Consider the following 20,716-nt stretch of genomic DNA (forward strand, 5'->3'; position numbering starts at 1 on the left):
GGGGATGGGTTCGTAGTCGACTTAACCGATGGAGACGAGAAGAAGGCGATCCTTTCAACCCTCCAACCTGCACTCTTGGCGATGAACCTGAAGCACTTACCGGCGAATCGGTCCGAAACACCACTTTCACCCTCATTTCCAGGATATCTCGTAACTATTATATCATATCTCAAATTCTGAACCTTATTCATCCGCTCGTTCCGACCGACAATCATTCTGGAGTAATGAAAGAAGTCAACGGGCTTCGCTCTCGAGTAGTCAATTTGGATAATATGGTGCAAAACCTACCAGCATCAGCAACAGCACCGGCAACACCAGTACTACCAACAACACAATCCCCAACATCACATGCCTCAATATCACGATCTATACTTCAAGCATAATCACCGTTCTACGTATCGTTCTACATCATTTTCTTCGATCTGCATGACGATTATGTAATCTCTAATATTTTAGAGATTATTTACTCTCGTTCTAACGGTAAATCAAATGAGTTTAATATCATATTAAATCGTTAAATCCATGGTTACATCTGAAGAAAATATATATGTATATATATTTCATAAAGATTGTAATTAAAAATTCTTTTGTACAAACTGTTAATGGTGAAAATATTTTAACGGGTAGGTAATACCCGAGGAATATTTAGATTTCACATTAATAAGTTACACTGTACATTCCTCGAATCTAATTCAATAGTCATTTACTAGCCTATTTACATCCACAGATATACGAATTCGTTCACCACAGAATAACCATTTTCATTCAATTTCATATTTGGATTTTGACTTATCAGAATCCAACAAGTGGCATAATGAAGAAAATATTTGACAAAATAAAATTTGTTAGAAACAAATAAATTAACTATGAAAAATTTTGTTAAGAATCTACGCTAACAAAATCCTAGCTAACTGTTCCTAGCTAACTGTTAATTCCTTATTACATTTTATTTATCGCAATTTATTTCTCGCAATTTAATTATCACAATTTATTTATCGAAATTTTAATTCTTGCAATTTTAATTATCGTCATTTAATTTATGTTATTTATTTTACGCACTTTAAATATCGGGACACGTATACAATGTTTTGACATATCATATTGAGGTCATATATATATATTATTTGGAATAATCATAGACACTCTATATGCGGTAATGTTCGAGTTAGCTATACAGGGTTGAGGTTGATTCTCAAATAATATATATACTTTGAGTTGTGATCGATTCTAAGACATGTATATAACGGTTCATGACACGTATTAATTAATTCGAATATTATATATTAAACTATATATGAATTGTTGAACTACTAATTATGGACTACTAACTGTGGACTAATAACATTAGACAATTAAAATGAATTAAAATATTGATTATAACATATGAAACTAAACATTTCTTCAAGTTTTCCACTTGATTTCATCATAAACTTCATTTGTATCTTGACGATTACAATCTGCGTTCAAACCTTTCATGATTCTTGAAAACACCTCAATCGAGAGGATGAACCAACCGCACTTCATCTATGGAAGAAAAAAAATTTATGCATATAGTTATGCACCTGAAAAACTCTCAAAAACTGAGTAAACGTTTAACACGTAGCTGTGCTAATTCCTTTAGTGTTATTATTATCGAAAATAACTTTACAACTCCTGTTTGAGATAGCCAAATTTATCACAGCTCCAGCAAGTCAACTTCGACTTTTTGTTCGAAACAACCTTATTATAACCTTGATATATATGCGTGCTCTTTTATTGTTACCGGGGAACCTTTTATATTCCACCACATTATCAACAGATGTACCAGCAACTCTATTGATCTTTGATTTTCCGAAAAATCATTATATTTATTGAAACCCTATCATATATTCATCCGCATCTTGTAACGAGTATTGCCATACCAATTACAGGGAATCAGCAATCAGTATTTTGAATCTCGCAACAATTCTACAACAACAGTTATATGTATACATATAACATTTATCTCTTAGAATTATGATCCTCCATTCTGAAATTTTGAAAAGCATCCAGTTTACGAATCAGTTCTCTAAATTTTGGAAAGTGCCGATGAAGCAACAAAAACTGTAAACGACGTTAACAGCCAAAAGTTTGATGATAAAGAATGAAGTGTTGGAAACACTCAATGGAAAATTTGCACTGGAAACTGGATTGAGAAAACCATGAAAGAGGCTGTGGACAAATCACAAAGACTAAACCTGATTTTAAAGAATCCTGATGATTCTGTTCTGATGAAGTCTTTATCGAATACCTTGCTCCTTACTCTAGACCCTTGTAGACGATATTCTTCATCATTCTCTGATCTTAGATATTTCAAGATATCATCGTATCTTTCATTATAATATCCTCCATATTTCTGAAGATATTTTCATAACTACTCTTACCTGAAATTATTTATCTCTTCGCGCTATCAATGTTACATCATAAGGGAAACTGTTTCAGTTTCTAAATTCTGAAAGATTCGAATTTAAAATATGAATGTTTTTGAAGTAGTGTTGAAAATTGATGCATGAGTTAGTATAATATAATGACACTTGATCAACGTAATTATATTACAGTAAGTCATGTTGAGTTTCTAATGGGACGTGATGATTCACAGATCATAACGTCATCATGTGCCATGTTACACGACACTTACATTCTACTAAATCTCTAAACAAAATCAAGAACATATTATCTTGATAATTCTATCTTTTCCAGTGACTTCTGATAACTCAGCAAATATTTTGGAAACATGAATTGAAGTATAACAGATGAGAGTTGTAGAAATAATGGAACAAAAGAGGTTGATCTATAGTGAAATATCCAGTAGAGCAATCGAGACAGATTATCGCATTTTACAAACAAAAAAAAGATCCTAATTTCTTTAATTACCGAAAAACTAAATCTCATTACGAAGATTTTCTCTAAATCCCTTGAACTCCGGAAATCAATCATGTCTACATCCAAAGATATGACAAGATTTTATTTTCTCATCTTGTCCTTTTGTGATAGCTTCATTTCGTACTCTTTAATTAAATGAATTGTTTTGTCCATATTACTCAATGATGATAAAACTCTAAGTTTCAACTCGTATGTGTCATAAAAACATACTTATGGTCAGCCATGACCATCCCAATCAAATTTCGGGATGAAATTTCTTTAACGGGTAGGTACTGTGACGACCCGGAAATTTCTGACCAAATTTAAACTTAATCTTTATATGATTTCGATACGATAAGCAAAGTATGTAATGTGAAGTCTAGAAAATTTTGGAACGATGTTCATATATTCAATTGACCTTCTACTGCTCTCGAGGATTCACGAACAATTAATTGTAAATAGATATGTGTGTATGTATATATAAATAATAATTCGAAATATAATTTGAAGTATTATATGTTGTTATTATTAAAAATTAATAAAATAAAAATAGGATATTATAATAATTATTATTTAAAATATATCTCTCTGTATAAATAAAGTATATTAAAAATAAATAATAAATGATTGTAATACTCGTTTGATGTTTCGATTGATATTAAAAGTTAAATTCAAACTTATGTAATTTTAAAATAAATGGTGATACCAAAATGAGTTCTATAAATTTTAGGCTTATTAAAAATGTATTTAGGAACTATTTGTTAAGTTTTATCACTTTTTATATTTTACCCAGAAATGAGAGAGACAATTGATGTAATTTGTATTTAACAAATTAAAGATCGAATTTTATACCATAATGACTAAAATAAATAAATATAATTAATTTAAAAATATGGATTTTTTCTGAAGACTTTTATCTGCCACTGATTTTACAACGGAGTACGATAATAATAGTCCGTGAAAACTGTCGGCATATAATTTCAAAATGATAGCTGCATAACTGTTTCTTCTTTTCATCTCACATGTGCAATTGGTAATAATATATAATAATATTATATATTATATTATTATTATTAATCATTGAACAATATATATATATATATATATATATATATATATATATATATATATATATATATATATATATATATATAGATATGGTACGTAGAGGATAATCACACATAACCACCACCACTTTCTAATTTGTTTCTTTTCTTTTCTTTCTACAACACACCACAATCTCATCTAATCGATCACAGTAATTGCTGGGTTCTATTTTTTTTTCTTGTTTGACTACAACCAACCACATCATCTCCTCTTTCAACCCTCACCATAACCAAAAACCCACAAGCTTGATTCTTTTTGTTTCTTGTTCGAACCAACATCATCAAACCCATAGTCATCACTAAACCGAACCATCTTTCACTACCATTTGAAAACCGTTCAAGAACCACCTTTCTCGTGACAACGAATTGAACAACCACCTAAACCACTTCTATATTCGATAAACATACACCTGCAAAACCACCTTTGTTTTCTGTTTTATGATTATGGAAATGATAAACCAAACACCTTGGGCGGTTACCATTATCAAATACTATAATCCACTGTAGTCAAACAAGAACCCAAGATAAATTGCTCAAACATAATATTCGTTCATATATAATTGGGGATGTAGTTCGATCAAAGCCAAAAACCGAAACCCTTCAAGTTTATTTGTTGTTTTTCTATCTTCAACGCAATACTAAACCCACCGGATCAGTTTACTATTCCGATCACTTCAAACACCATAAGACCGGAAAACACATAACCACCGGACTATCGACCACCCTACCATATCTATGCCATCGTCCCTCTTCTTTCTTCTCCGTTGAACCTCCTACCGATCACCTACACCACCATCAATATTTTAATGTTCATTTTATGCTTCCATAAAAACCACACGCCACCTTGCTAACCTGCTACTACAGCTATCGTTTTTCTGTTTATATTCGAATCAACTATAACCATCTGTTTCGCAGCGATTGTTTTTATATATTTTTCTTTTTTTGTGAATGAAGGAAGTAAGGGATAGGTGATGATGATTATGATAATGGAACGTGATGAAGATATAGTGATATTGGTATTAATGTTGATTGACGATGATGATAGTGATGATATGATGATGAAATGAAAGAAACGAAACCCTACTGTTTAGTCAATTACAGTTACCAGCGTATACACTAATTTTTTTTTGGATCGGACCACTATTTGGGCTTAGTTAATAAAATTCAGTTGGGCTGTATAATAAAATTCAGTGTGGGCCGAGATAATCCAAAAGTACTGTTGGGCCACGATTCAACTTATGCTTCCTGCTGGGCCAAATTAATTGAGGAAGTAAAAGAAGAATATGAAACAGAATAATCGGGTTATATAGATTTAGTTGGGAAAGATATCAGAAAAACAGAAGGCAGGCGAGTGGTTTGGGTGTGTTCCGGGGTAGCGAGAGGTCGCGGGTTCAATCCCTGCTCGTGACAATTCTTTTTAAAAAAAGCTAGTGAGGTAGTTTGCAATACTAAAATGTTTATTATTATTATTATTATAATTATAATAATAATAATAATAATAATAATAATTATTATTATTATTATTATTATTATTATTATTATTATTATTATTATTATTATTATTATTATTATTATGATTATTGTTATTAGTGTTAATACTATGATTATTGATATTGTTATTATTATTATTATTAATCGTAAAAGTATTAGTATTATTATTACTACTATTATTATTATGATTAAGATTAAGATTATTGTTATTATTGATATATTATCATTAATATTATTATTATCGTCCTTAGCAATATCATTAAAAGTATTATTATTAAAAATTTTAGAATTCTCATTATTATTAGAGTAAGTGTTATTATTAACAATATCATTATTGTTAAAAATTTTACTTTTGCTAAAACTATCTTTTAGTAAAATTACTATCATTAATACAATTATTAGTAAAATCACAATTTTTTTAGTAATATTACGATTATTATCATTATTATTATTAATAACAGTATAAGTATCATTAAAAATTATTATGTTCATTTTTGTTATTAGTATTATCATTATTTTGGTATTATCATCAATTTAACAAGTAAATGATATTTATATAAAAAGGTATTTAATACACATAACTTAACTCTATTAATAGTTTTATAAATATAAATAATGAAACATATAAGTTATTAATATAAAAATGAAACTACTAAATAAATTTATATATATGTATATATATAAATTTGTTCGATTTCAATTAGGTGTGTTAATATAAAAATAAATGATATAGGTTCGTGAATCCGAGGCCAACCCTGCATTGTTCAATGTCGTCATATGTATTTTTACTACAAAATACAGTATGGTGAGTTTCATTTGCTCCCTTTTTAAATGCTTTTGCAATATATATTTTTGGGACTGAGAATACATGTGCTGCTTTTATAAATGTTTTACGAAATAGACACAAGTAATCGAAACTACATTCTATGGTTGGATTATCGAATCGAATATGCCCCTTTTTATCATGTCCGAAGTTGTCCCGGAATGATGGCGAATTTATCATGTCCGAAGTTGTCCCGGAATGATGGCGAATTTATCATGTCCGAAGTTGTCCCGGAATGATGGCGAATTTATCATGTCCGAATTTGTCTCGGAATGATGGGAATATTCTATATGTATCTTGTTAAGGTCGATTACCAGGTGTTCAATCCATATAAATGATTTTTATCTCTATGTAGTATGCGAAATGCCTGATATGAGAATGAAATTTATGAAAAATGAAATCTTGTGGTCTATTAAAATTATGGAAATGATGAAATACGATAAACTAATGAACTCACCAACCTTTTGGTTGACACTTTAAAACATGTTTATTCTCAGGTATGAAAGAAATCTTCCGCTGTGTATTTGCTCATTTTAATGATATTACTTGGAGTCATTCATGGTATATTTCGAAAGACGTTGCATTCGAGTCGTTGAGTTCATCAAGATTATTATTAAGTCAAATATAGTTGGATGTATTATGAAATGGTATGCATGCCGTCACCTTTAAATGTAAAGAAAGTTTGTCTTTTAAAAACGAATGCAATGTTTGAAAAATGTATCATATAGAGGTCAAATAAATCGCGATGAAATCAACTATTGTGAATCGTTTATAATGTATATGTACGGGGCATTTCAACCATGATTAGCGAGTAGTTTTTTTTAGTGTATGCTATGATGTAGTCAGTTATAATGCTAAAATAATATTATGGTTTGTGTATGCTATCGAGATGCTTTTCGATTATGCTTTAAACTCAGTTGCTTTTACAACTAATAGAACGTAGTTATCGGCTCTGTTATTGGGAAGTCGCGAACCCCGATTCAGAGTACACTATCTGTATTACCCCTTGGTAAGAGAACTCTATCGGATACAACGTAAGTTTGACTGAGGAACATCGATTGTAGTAAGTCCACCGAGCCTTAGATTTCGACTGAGGACTCTTTTGTAGTGAAACATCTAACTAGGCCCATAGTACATTGTCGGTCTTAGACCATGCTAGTGTAGTCACCAAGCATATAAACTTCATACATGCACGCTGAAGCACAACAGTTGTTTTAAGCTGTACCTCTTCTAAGTAAGGCCATGGAACCCAATCAGTGCTGATTAGTACACTTCACCATAACGCGGTCTCAAGCATTGCACCTCGCTTGAGGGATTCTTAGTTAATTAAGGAACTGTTTGTTTAAACACATAAAGGATTGGACCGTTAGGATATCTGAACGTGTTCATGGAAGTCAAACCGACTTGGCCATGGTGTTCTTTATGGTTGAACTCTATTTAAGGGCCTAACTATCTTTTTAAACCCAATCATTAACGAAAGCATCGAAACACATCACGTCTCTCGAATATGGCATACATTGTACTTCATTGTGCTTAAGAAAGTTTAGACCTTTATGGAATGTTAATACGTAACCCAACCGAGTCGCTCAATTGGATGAGCCGTTTGAACGTGTATGCCTGTAGTCAGATTTTAATGACCCGTCCTAATTCATCTGGACGAATACATTACATTTGGTTACATCGTGAGGTTCTTGACCTCTAAATGATACATTTTACAAACATTGCATTCGTTTTTAAAAGACAAACTTTCATCACATCGAAAGTTGACGGCATGCATACCATTTCACAATATATCCAAACTATAAATGACTTGGTAATATTCTTGATGGACTCAACGACTTGAATGCAATGTCTTTTGAAATATATGCCATGAATGACTCCAAGTAATGTCTCTAAAATGAGCAAATGCACAGCGGAAGATTTCTTTCATACCTGAATATAAACATGCTTTAAAGTGTCAACCAAAAGGTTGGTGAGTTCATAAGTTTATCGTAAACAATAAAATTCATCATTTTGATAGACCATAAGATTCAAATACAGTACACCTATCTCGTGTACGAAACCATTTTTCATAATGCTTATCAGAGTAAGTTCGTATCCTTTTCTCCCCCGTAGGTTGCCTCGTGATTTTTAAATAATTGTGCACATATCTCGTGCACAAAAATGATACACATAACTTGTGTATAAAAATCATTCTCTCGATACATAACATTCATTTTGATTTCATTGCTAAACATGGTAACCGACCTTAACATATAATGCGCATCAATAATATCCCCAAAACAGAACATCTCGTCTGTATAATATATAAACTTTGAAGTACTAAACACCACGCCCACTAGCTCTTCCGTCTAGTGAACATTCTGGGTGGAGGTGTTAAACCAGGTAGCTACCTTTAGGATTCGCGTGAGTTAGGGCCATACCCGTTTCTAATTCTTAGGTTACCAAGCAATAATAATAAGAGGAAAATATTCACATCAATTGGTGGCAATCATCATGTCCACGTAATTCAATAATAATCCACAGAACTTCTATCTGTATAATAATTCATTCGAGGAATGTTTTGCTTGTGTCATATCGCGTCAAACATTTATAAAAACATTTCATGTATTCTCAGTTCAAAAAATATTTTAAAAGTATTTAATAAAGCAGTTATAAAAACAGCGCATGTATTCTCAGTCCCAAAAATATAAAGAGTAAAAGGGAATCAAAATTAACTCACAATACGAAATTTTGTAGTAAAAATATGCATACGAAGGAACTGAACAATGCAGGGTTGGCCTCGGATTCACGAACCTATATCATTTGTTTATTTATTAATACACATAATTGTAATCGAACAATATATAGATAAATTTATTAGTTATATCATTTTTATATTAAAAATATATATACGTTTCATATATTCATTTTTTATATGAAAATATTAATTTTGTTATGTTATATGTATTAAATATATATATATATATATATATATATATATATATATATATATATATATATATATATATATATATATATATATATCGTTGTTTGTTAAAACATAGTAATTATAATAATACTAATATAGTATTAATAATTGTAAAAATGATAATAATAATTATAATAATATTAATTTTTCTGTTAATGATTGTTGTGATAATAATTTTAGTAATTACATAATAATAATACTCATGATAATAATAATAATAATTCTTAAAATCATATTAGTGGTAATAATAATAATCTTAATATTAATGTTAACGATGATAATAAGAATTATAGTTATGATAATAATTATAATACTTGTAATAATAACAATAATTAATAATTATAATGATAATCATGAATAAAATCTTAATGTTCATCATATATAAATATAATACTAAAATAATGATAATACTTACTAATACTTACTTTCAATAATAATAATAATAATAATTATAATTGTAACTATATTTATAATAATACGAATATTTGATAGTTAATACTTCTACTAATAATAATGATAATATAGTTATAATACTAATAATAATAGTAATAATTAAAAACATAATAACAATAATGATAATAATTCTAATTCTAATAATAATAACAATAAAATAATAATAATAATAATAATAATAATAATAATAATTTTGGTTTTGAAAAAAAAAAAACTACCTCAATATTGCTTTAAAAAAAAAATTGCCGTCTGCAGGGATCGAACCTAAGAACTCTCGAATACCCGAACCCATACTTAACCATCTAAGCTAATACGTCTTTCTGTTTTACTTCACAAACCAAACTATATAATTCATTCCTTCTGTTTCTTTCTCTCTTCTTCTTAATCAATTCAGCCGACCAGGGATTTAAAATGATTGTTACAACAAGGCTTTGAATTGGTTTTAGGATTTATAAATTAAACAAAAATGACCTTCTAGTTGAATTAAATCAACAGACCACAGAAAAACAATAATTCAAGCTGTAGAAACAGTGACGCGATGAACATATGAACTAAATTTTGGTTTTTGGATTTAGGACTTTTTTAGTTAAAAATTTCAATATGAATTATGTAGTAAAACCTTCCTAGAACGTGTTTGAATCATCAGCTATTCCAGAAACCTTAAAACTAATTCGAATTTCACGATAAATAGACGATTTGACTTTTTAAACCAAAACTTTGACCTCAAAATTCGTAATCGATACTATGAATTGAGAATTGAAACTTTGCAGATAGTTTGAGTGAAGGATTTCTGACAAAACTACATTTATACATTTTAAATTGAATTCGAATTCGTACTATTGAATAATTAGGTCAAGAACAGAGACAAACTTTTTATTTTTTGTTTGATTTTCTAATTTTTTGTGAGGAATGGGTTTCTCTGAGTAATTATATAAATGTTAATACTTATATACGATCAACTTTGATGTGTAATGCTTGTTGATGTCGACTGGTAACAAAGTTTGACATTATGGACGTGGAATTCCTCAATCAGACAAAAATAAAAATAGAAGTTAGATGTCGACCTTCAACTGATTTTGGATTATATCTAAGATTCGATTTAGACTGGTAACCAGATAGAAACAAATTATGTACAGATTGAAAGTGATTTGAAACCAAATTTGATTCTGTGATGGTAATTCAGTATTTTATTTAATTAAAGTTAATAATAATAATACATATTATATAATGAGTCTGTATGTATGTATATAATAGTATATACATACATATATATATATATATATATATATATATATATATATATATATATATATATATATATACTCTTTATATGTATTTATATATGTATAATTGTATGTCATATATGTATATGTATATATATCTGTAAATATATAAGTGTATTAATAATACTAATAATAGGTATATACATAATAATACAATTAATAATAATGATAATAATAGCAATAATTCTAATAATTAATAATTAATAATTTGATAATAATACTAATAATATTAATAATGATTTTATTAATAAAAATAACAAATGAATAATAGTATTACTGATAATAATAATTATTAACGATAATGTTCATAATAATATTAATAATAACATTGATAATGTTATTAATAAAATACTAGTACAAATATCTACAATAATAGAATACTAACATTATAACTTTATTATTAGTTGCAATAATGATGATATTAACAATAATAACAATAATTCAAATGTATTAAATTTTAGTATTATAATAATGTTAATATTAATATTAATATTACCAATAATAATGAATATAATAACTGTAATTAAACTTGTATTTACTTTTATATTAATGTTACAATTTATTAATTATGTAATATTTAATAATTATAACATATGTTACATGATATCATTTATTGAATATTTAATTACAATATAATAATTATTAATAGAAATCACACACACACACACACACACACACACACACATATATATATATATATATATATATATATATATATATATATTAATAATAATAATATCATATGTATATTTATATACATATATATATATATATTCTTTTTTAATAGTAACATAATTATTCTATTTATTATTTTACATTTTAAATTCTAATTGACTAAAAGTATTTTATTATATATATATATATATATATATATATATATATATATATATATATATATATATATATATATATATATATATATATATTTATATTTATATTTATATTTATATTTATATATATATAATTACATATTTGTTATACACAATTGTTCGTGAATCGTCGAGAACAGACAAAGGTCAATTGATTTCATGAAAACGGTTCAAAAATTTTGAGATTCGGTTTAATAGACTTTGCTTATCATGTCAGAATCTTATAAAGATAAAGTTTAAATTTGGTCGAAAAATTTCGGGTCGTCACAGTACCTACCCGTTAAAGAAATTTCGTCCCGAAATTTGATCAAGGTCGTCATGGCTAACAATAAGAATGTTATTATGGCAAATATGAGTTGATACATATGGTCTTGTCATAATTGAGAAATATGGATAAAATAATTCGGTTACACGAGGCGTATAAGTGAAGCTATCACATAAGAGTGAAATGAATAAATGCAGGTTTGTCTTAACCGATGAAATAGTCACGATTGATTTTCCAGAATTAAAGGGATTTAAAAAAATCTTCATAATAAGATTTGGTTCTTTAGAAATTAAGAAAATTAAGATCCTCTTTGATTACATGCGGTAATCTGTTTCGATTGCTCTGTCGAATATTTCACTATAAATCTACTCCCTTCATTTCCTTTATATTTTGGAGTTTCATTCTTTGTTTTCTCTTTCCGACTTTAAGTCAAGCGAATAATGGTCCAGAATTTGTAGGTATGAAGTTTCGAATGAACATGACTAATGTTATAAGATAGAAATTGTAATAGCACGATCTTGATTGGTTAAATTACCAGAATTCAAGAAAAAAGATAGAACTATCAAGAAATTATGTTCTTGATATGTTTGAAGATTAGGTAGAATGTAAGAGTCGTGTAACATGGCACATAATGATGTTAGGGTCTGTGAATCATCATGTTTCATTAGAAACTCAGCATGACTTACTGTAATATAATCACGTTGATCAAGTGTCATTATATTATACTAACTCATGCTTCAGTTCCCAACATTACTTCAAAAACATTCACATTTTAAATTCGAATTTTTCAGGATTTTGAAACTAAAATTGTTTCCTTTCTGATGTAACACTGATATCGCGAAGAGATAAATGATTTCAGATAAGAATAGTTATGAAAATATCTTCAGAAATATCGAGGATATTTATAATGAAAGATACGATAATATCTTAAAAATTCTAATATCGACGGATGATGATGAATATTTGTCCGTAAAGGTGTAGAGTTAGGAGTAAAGTATTCATTAATGACTTCAGCAGATACTGAATCATTTGGATTCTTTGAAGGCAGATTTAGTATTTGTGATTTGCCACAGTCTCCTTCACGGTCTGCACAATTCGTTTTTCAGTTTCAAACTTTTTCTGAGCTTTGCCAACACACTATTCTTTATCATCAAACTTCCGACTTTTAAGGTCGTTTACGGTTGTTTACAGTTTCTGCTGCTTCATTCAGCTTTTTCAAAATTTAGAGTATTGATTCGTAGACTAGTGCTTTTCAGAGTATCAGAATGGAAGGTCATAATTATAAGAGATAAAGGTTATATGTATACATATAACTGTTGATGTAGAAACGCGGCGAGATTCAAAATACTGATTGTTAACTCTCGGTAATTGGTATGACAATTCTTGTTACAAGATGCGGATGAGTATATGATAGGGTTTCGATAAAAATAATAATTTTTCAGAGAGTCAAAGATCAATGAAATTCCTGGTAAGTATACTGCTAATGTGATGGAATATAAAAGGTTCTCCGGTAACGATGATGAAGGGGTAATTTTTATAATAAGGTTTATTCGAATGAAATATTGAAGTTGATTTGCTGGAGCTATGACAAAATTGGCTAATTTGAAAAAGAATTGTAATGTTATTTTTGGTAATAACAATGCCAAAGTAGCTAGCACAGATACGTGTTAAACGTATACTCAGGTTCCGAGTGTTTTCAGGTGCATAACTATATGCATAAATCTTTCTTCTTGTAGATAACGTGTGATTGAATCATCCTCTTGATTGAGGTGTTTTCAAGAATCATGAAAGGTTTGAACACAGATTGTAATCGTTAAAATACAACGAGGTTTAAGATAAAATCAAGTGGCAAACTTGAAGAATTGTTTAGTTCCATATGCTATACTTAATATTTTAATTCATTTTAATTTTCCAATGTTGGTAGTCCACAGTTAGTAGTTCACAGTTAGTAATTCAATAATTCATATATAATTTGATATATAATATTGGAATTAATTAATACGTATCATGACCCATTGTATACATGTCTCAAACTCGATCACAACTCAAAGTACATATATTATTTTAGAATCAACCGCAACCCTGTATAGCTAACTCGATCATTACCACATATAGAGTGTCTATGGTTATTCCAAATAATATATATATATGCGTCGATATGATATGTCAAAACATTGTATATGTGTCCCGACGATATTTAAAGTGCGTAAAATAAATAACAGAAATTAAATGAAGACAAATAAAATTGCGAGAATTAAAATTGCGATAAATAAATTGCGATAAATAAATGTAATAAGGAATTAACAGTTAGCTAGGAACAGTTAGCTAGGATTTTGTTAGCGTGAATTCTTAACAAAATTTCTCATAGTTAATTAGTTTGTTTCTAACAAATTTTATTTTGTCCAATATTTTCTTCATTATGCCACTTGTTGGATTCTGATAAGTCAAAATCCAAATATGAAATTGAATGAAAATGGTTATTCTATGGGGAACGAATTCGTATATCTGTGGATGTAAGTAGGATAGTAAATGACGTTTGAATCAGATTCGAAGAATATACAGTGTAACTTATTAATGTGAAATCTAAATATTCCTCGGGTATTATCTACCCGTTAAAATATTTTCACCATTAACAGTTTGTACAAAAGAATTTTTAATTACAATCTTCATGAAACATATATAAATATATATTTCCTTCAGATGTAATCATGGTTTTAATGAGTCAATATGATATTAAACTCATTTGATTTACCGTTAGAACAAGAATATATAATCTTTAAAACATTAGAGATTACATAATCGTCATGTCGAACGAAGATAAATGATGTAGAACGTCATGTAGAACGATGATTGTGCTCGAGGTACAGATTGTGATGTTGAAGCGTGTGATATTGAAACTTGGGTTGTTGGTGGTACTGATGTTGATGTTGGTGGTACTGTTGGTGTTGGTGGTGTTGCTGAAGCTGGTAAGTTTTGCACCATATTCTCCAAATTGTTTACTCGAGCTTGAAACTCGTTGACTTCTTCCATTATTCCGGGATAATTGGTGGTTGGAACAAACGGATGAATAAGGTTCAGAATTTGGGATATCATATAATCATTGTGAGGTATCCTGGCAATGAGGGTGAATATGGTGTTTCGGACGGGTTCGGCGGTAAGTGCTTCAGGTTCTTCTCCAAGAGGTGAATTCGGTTGGTGGAAAGGATCGCCTTCTTCTCTTCTCCATTCATTAAGTCGACTACGAACCCATCCCCAATTCATCCAGAATTGATGATGGCTAATTGGTTAATTCATTCCGGTGACGCTGCTTTCGGAGCTTAGGTGAAAATTCATATCGGAACCCGAGGGACTTGAACTAGTGGCGAGTTCCATTTCATACGATTGAATAAAGGATTTTTCGATATGGAAAGATTTTCGAATATTGGATGGTATTCTAATTGCATAGAATATCTATATATATAGAACAAAAGATTTCGTAGATTACGGAGGAATTTACGGAATATGTCAGGCAAAGTTTACAGTAACAGATACGCTAAGATATGAATTAGAAGATACGTTAAGATATGAACTTTGTCTATACACTATTCATGCAGTCAATGCAGTAAGATATGTCTAGACTAAGAATGATAAACAGGTAATTTCTGACAAGAAATGATAAGCAAAACTTTTGACATGCAGACACGGTCGAAGTCCAGACTCACTAATGCATCCTAATGACTATTGGTTAGACACACTAATGCAAGACCTGGTTCGCTAAGACCACCGCTCTGATACCAACTTTAATGACCCATCCTAATTCATCTGGACGAATACATTACATTTGGTTACATCGCGAGGTTCTTGACCTCTAAATGATACAATTTACAAACATTTCATTCGTTTTTAAAAGACAAACTTTCATCACATCGAAAGTTGACGGCATGCATACCATTTCACAATATATTTAAACTATAAATGACTTGATAATATTCTTGATGGACTCAACGACTCGAATGCAACGTCTTTTGAAATATATGCCATGAATGACTCCAAGTAATGTCTCTAAAATGAGCAAATGCACAGCGGAAGATTTCTTTCATACCTGAGAATAAACATGCTTTAAAGTGTCAACCAAAAGGTTGGTGAGTTCACAAGTTTATCAAAAACAATAAAATTCATCATTTTGATAGACCACAAGATTCAAATACAGTACACCTATCTCGTGTACGAAACCATTTTTCATAATGCTTAGCAGAGTAGGTTCGTATACTTTTCTCCCCTGTAGGTTGCCTCGCGATTTTTAAATAATCGTGCACATATCTCGTGCACAAAACTAATACACATAACCTGTGTATAAAAATCATTTTCTCGATACATAACATTCATTTCAATTTCATTGCTCAACATGGTAACCGACCTTAACATATAATGCGCATCAATAATATCCCCAAAACAGAACATCTCGTCTGTATAATATATAAACTTCGAAGTACTAAACACCATACCCACTAGCTTTTCCGTCTAGTGAACATTCTGGGTGGGGGTGTTAAACCCGGTAGCTACCTTTAGGATTCACGTGAATTAGGGCCATACCCGTTTCTAATTCTTAGGTTACCAAGCAATAATAATCAGGGGAAAATATTCACATCAATTGGTGGCAATCATCATGTCCACCTAATTCAATAATAATCCACAGAACTTCTGTCTATATAATAATTCATTCGAGGAATGTTTTGCTTGTGTCATATCGCGTCAAACATTTATAAAAACATTTCATGTATTCTCAGTTCAAAATATATTTCAAAAGCAGTTATAAAAACAGCGCATGTATTCTCAGTCCCAAAAATATAAAGAGTAAAAGGGAATCAAATGAACTCACAATACGATATTTTGTAGCAAAATTATGCATTCGACGTAACTGAACAATGTAGGGTTGGCCTCGGATTCACGAACCTATATCATTTGTTTATTTATTAATACACATAATGTAGTGACCCGAACTTTTCCATGTTTATATATATTAATTGAGATTGATATTTACATGACTAAATGTTTCCAACGTGTTAAGCAATCAAACTTGTTAAGACTTGATTAAATGAAATAAGTTTCATATAGACAATTGATCACCCAAGTTGACCAGCGATTCACGAACGTTTCAAAATTGTAAAAACTACATGTTGTGGTATATATAGACATATATATATGGTTGACATGAGATTATGATGAGTAAGTATCTCACTAAGTATATTAACAATGTGTGATATACATAAGAAATGACATTACTAAGTTAAGAAACTCGAAATGATATATATAACGATTATCGTTATGATAACGTCTACTAAATATATATGTATCATATTAAGATATTGATACACTATATTTAACATGATAAAATGATATTTAAATATATCATTAAGTGTGTTAACAATGAACTACATATGTAAAAACAAGACCACTAACTCAAGAATTACGAAACGAGACTTATATGTAACGATTATCATTGTAACGATATTTTAATGTATATATCATATTAACAGATATTTATACATCATAATATCATGATAATATAATAATTTAACATCTCATTTGATATAATAAACATTGGGTTAACAACATTAATTGAGATCGTTAACTTAAAGGTTTCAAAACAACACTTACATGTAACGACTAACGAAGACTTAACGACTCCATTAGAATGTATATACATGTTGTGTTTTTATATGTATTTATACACTTTTGAAAGACTTCAAGACACATATCAAAGTACTTCTACTTAACAAAAATGCTTACAATTACATCCTCGTTCAGTTTCATCAACAATTCTACTCGTATGCACCCGTATTCGTACTCGTATAATACACAGCTTTTAGATGTATGTACTATTGGTATATACACTCCAATGATCAGCTCTTAGCAGCCCATATGAGTCACCTAAAACATGTGGGAACCATCATTTGGTAACTAGCATGAAATATCTCATAAAATTACAAAAATATGAGTAATCATTCATGACTTATTTACATGAAAATAAAATTACACATCCTTTATATCTAATCCATATACCAACGACCAAAAATACCTACAAACACTTTTATTCTTCAATTTTCTTCATCTAATTGATCTCTCTCAAGTTCCATCTTCAAGTTCTAAGTGTTCTTCATAAATTCCATAAGTATAGTTTCATAAAAATCAAGAATACTTCCAAGTTTGCAAGTCTACTTCCAAGCTTTCTAATCCATTCCAAGTAATTATCTAAGATAAAGGAACCTTTGTTATGTATAGTAGGTTATCTTTCTAATTCAAGGTAATATTCATATTCAAACTTTGATTCAATTTCTACAACTATAACAATCTTATTTCAAGTGAAAATCTTACTTGAACTGTTTTCGTGTCATGATTCTGCTTCAAGAACTTTCAAGCCATCCAAGGATCCTTTGAAGCTAGATCCATTTTTCTCATTTCCAGTAGTTTTATCCAGAAAACTTGAGGTAGTAATGATGTTCATAACATCATTCGATTCATACATATAAAGCTATCTTATTCGAAGGCTTAAACTTGTAATCACTAGAACATAGTTTAGTTAATTCTAAACTTGTTCGTAAACAAAAGTTAATCCTTCTAACTTGACTTTTAAAATCAACTAAACACATGTTCTATATCTATATGATATGCTAACTTAATGATTTAAAACCTGGAAACACGATGAACACCATAAAATCGGATATACGCCGTCGTAGTGAAACCGGGGGCTGTTTTGGTTTGGATAATTAAAAACTATGATAAACTTTGATTTTAAAAGTTGTTCTTCTGGGAAAATGATTTTTCATATGAACATGAAACTATATCCAAAAATCTTGGTTAAACTCAAAGTGAAAGTATGTTTTTCAAAATGGTCATCAAGATGTCGTTCTTTCGACGGAAATGACTACCTCTTTAGTAATTGACATGTAACTTAAATTTCCGACTATAAACCTATACTTTTTCTATTTGGATTCTTAAATTAGAGTTCAATATAAAACCATAGCAATTTGATTCACTCAAAACGGATTTAAAATGAAGAAGTTATGGGTAAAACAAGATTGAATATTTTTGATCTTTTTAGCTACGGGAAATGTTTAACAAATCTATACAAATCATATCCTAGCTAACTTATATTGTATTATACATGTATTCTAATATATTATGTAATTTTGGGATACCATAGACACGTATGCAAATGTTTTGACATATCATATCGACCCATGTATATATATTATTTGGAACAACCATAGACACTCTATATGCAGTAATGTTGGAGTTAGCTATACAGGGTTGAGGTTGATTCCAAAAATATATATACTTTGAGTTATGATCTAGCCTGAGACGTGTATACACTGGGTCGTGGATTGATTCAAGATAATATATATCGATTTATTTCTGTACATCTAACTGTGGACAACTAGTTGTAGGTTATTAACGAGGACAACTGACTTAATACACTCAAATCTTTAAAACATAATAAAAATGGTTGTAATTATATTTTGATCATACTTTGATATATATGTACATATTTGTATAGATTTGTGAATCGATCTGTGGCCAAGTCTTATTTTCGAGGAAGAAAATATCTGTGAAAGTGAGTTATAGTCCCACTTTTAAAATCTAATATTTTTGGGATGAGAATACATGCAGGTTTTATAAATGATTTACAAAATAGCCACAAGTACGTGAAACTACATTCTATGGTTGAATTATCAAAATCGAATATGCCCCTTTTTATTAAGTCTGGTAATCTAAGAATTAGGGAACAGACACCCTAATTGACGCGAATCCTAAAGATAGATCTATTGGGCCTAACAAACCCCATCCAAAGTACCAGATGCTTTAGTACTTCGAAATTTATATCATATCCGAAGGGTGTCCCAGAATGATGAGGATATTCTTATATATGCATCTTGTTAATGTCGGTTACCAGGTGTTCACCATATGATTGATTTTTATCTCTATGTATGGGATGTGTATTGAAATATGAAATCTTGTGGTCTATTTTTACGATTTGATATATATAGGTTAAACCTATAAATCACCAACATTTTTGTTGACGTTTAAAGCATGTTTATTCTCAGGTGAATACTAAGAGCTTCCGCTGTTGCATACTAAAATAAGGACAAGATTTGGAGTCCATGTTTGTATGATATTGTGTAAAAACTGCATTCAAGAAACATATGTCGATGTAATATATTTCTATTGTAAACCATTATGTAATGGTCGTGTGTAAACAGTATATTTTAGATTATCATTATTTGATAATCTACGTAATATTTTTAAAACCTTTATTGATAAAATAAAGGTTATGGTTGTTTTAAAAATGAATGTAGTCTTTGAAAAACATCTCATATAGAGGTCAAAACCTTGCAATGAAATCAATTAATATGGAACGTTTATATAATCAATATGAACGGGACATTTCACATAATTGCAATCGAACAATATATATAAATTTATTAGTTATATCATTTTTATATTAAAATATATATACGTTTCATATATTCATTTTGTATATGAAAATATTAATTTTGTTATGTTATATGTATTATATTTATTTATATATATATAT

Source organism: Rutidosis leptorrhynchoides, chromosome 5 (genome assembly GCF_046630445.1).
Source record: "Rutidosis leptorrhynchoides isolate AG116_Rl617_1_P2 chromosome 5, CSIRO_AGI_Rlap_v1, whole genome shotgun sequence".
Taxonomy (NCBI): domain Eukaryota; kingdom Viridiplantae; phylum Streptophyta; class Magnoliopsida; order Asterales; family Asteraceae; genus Rutidosis; species Rutidosis leptorrhynchoides.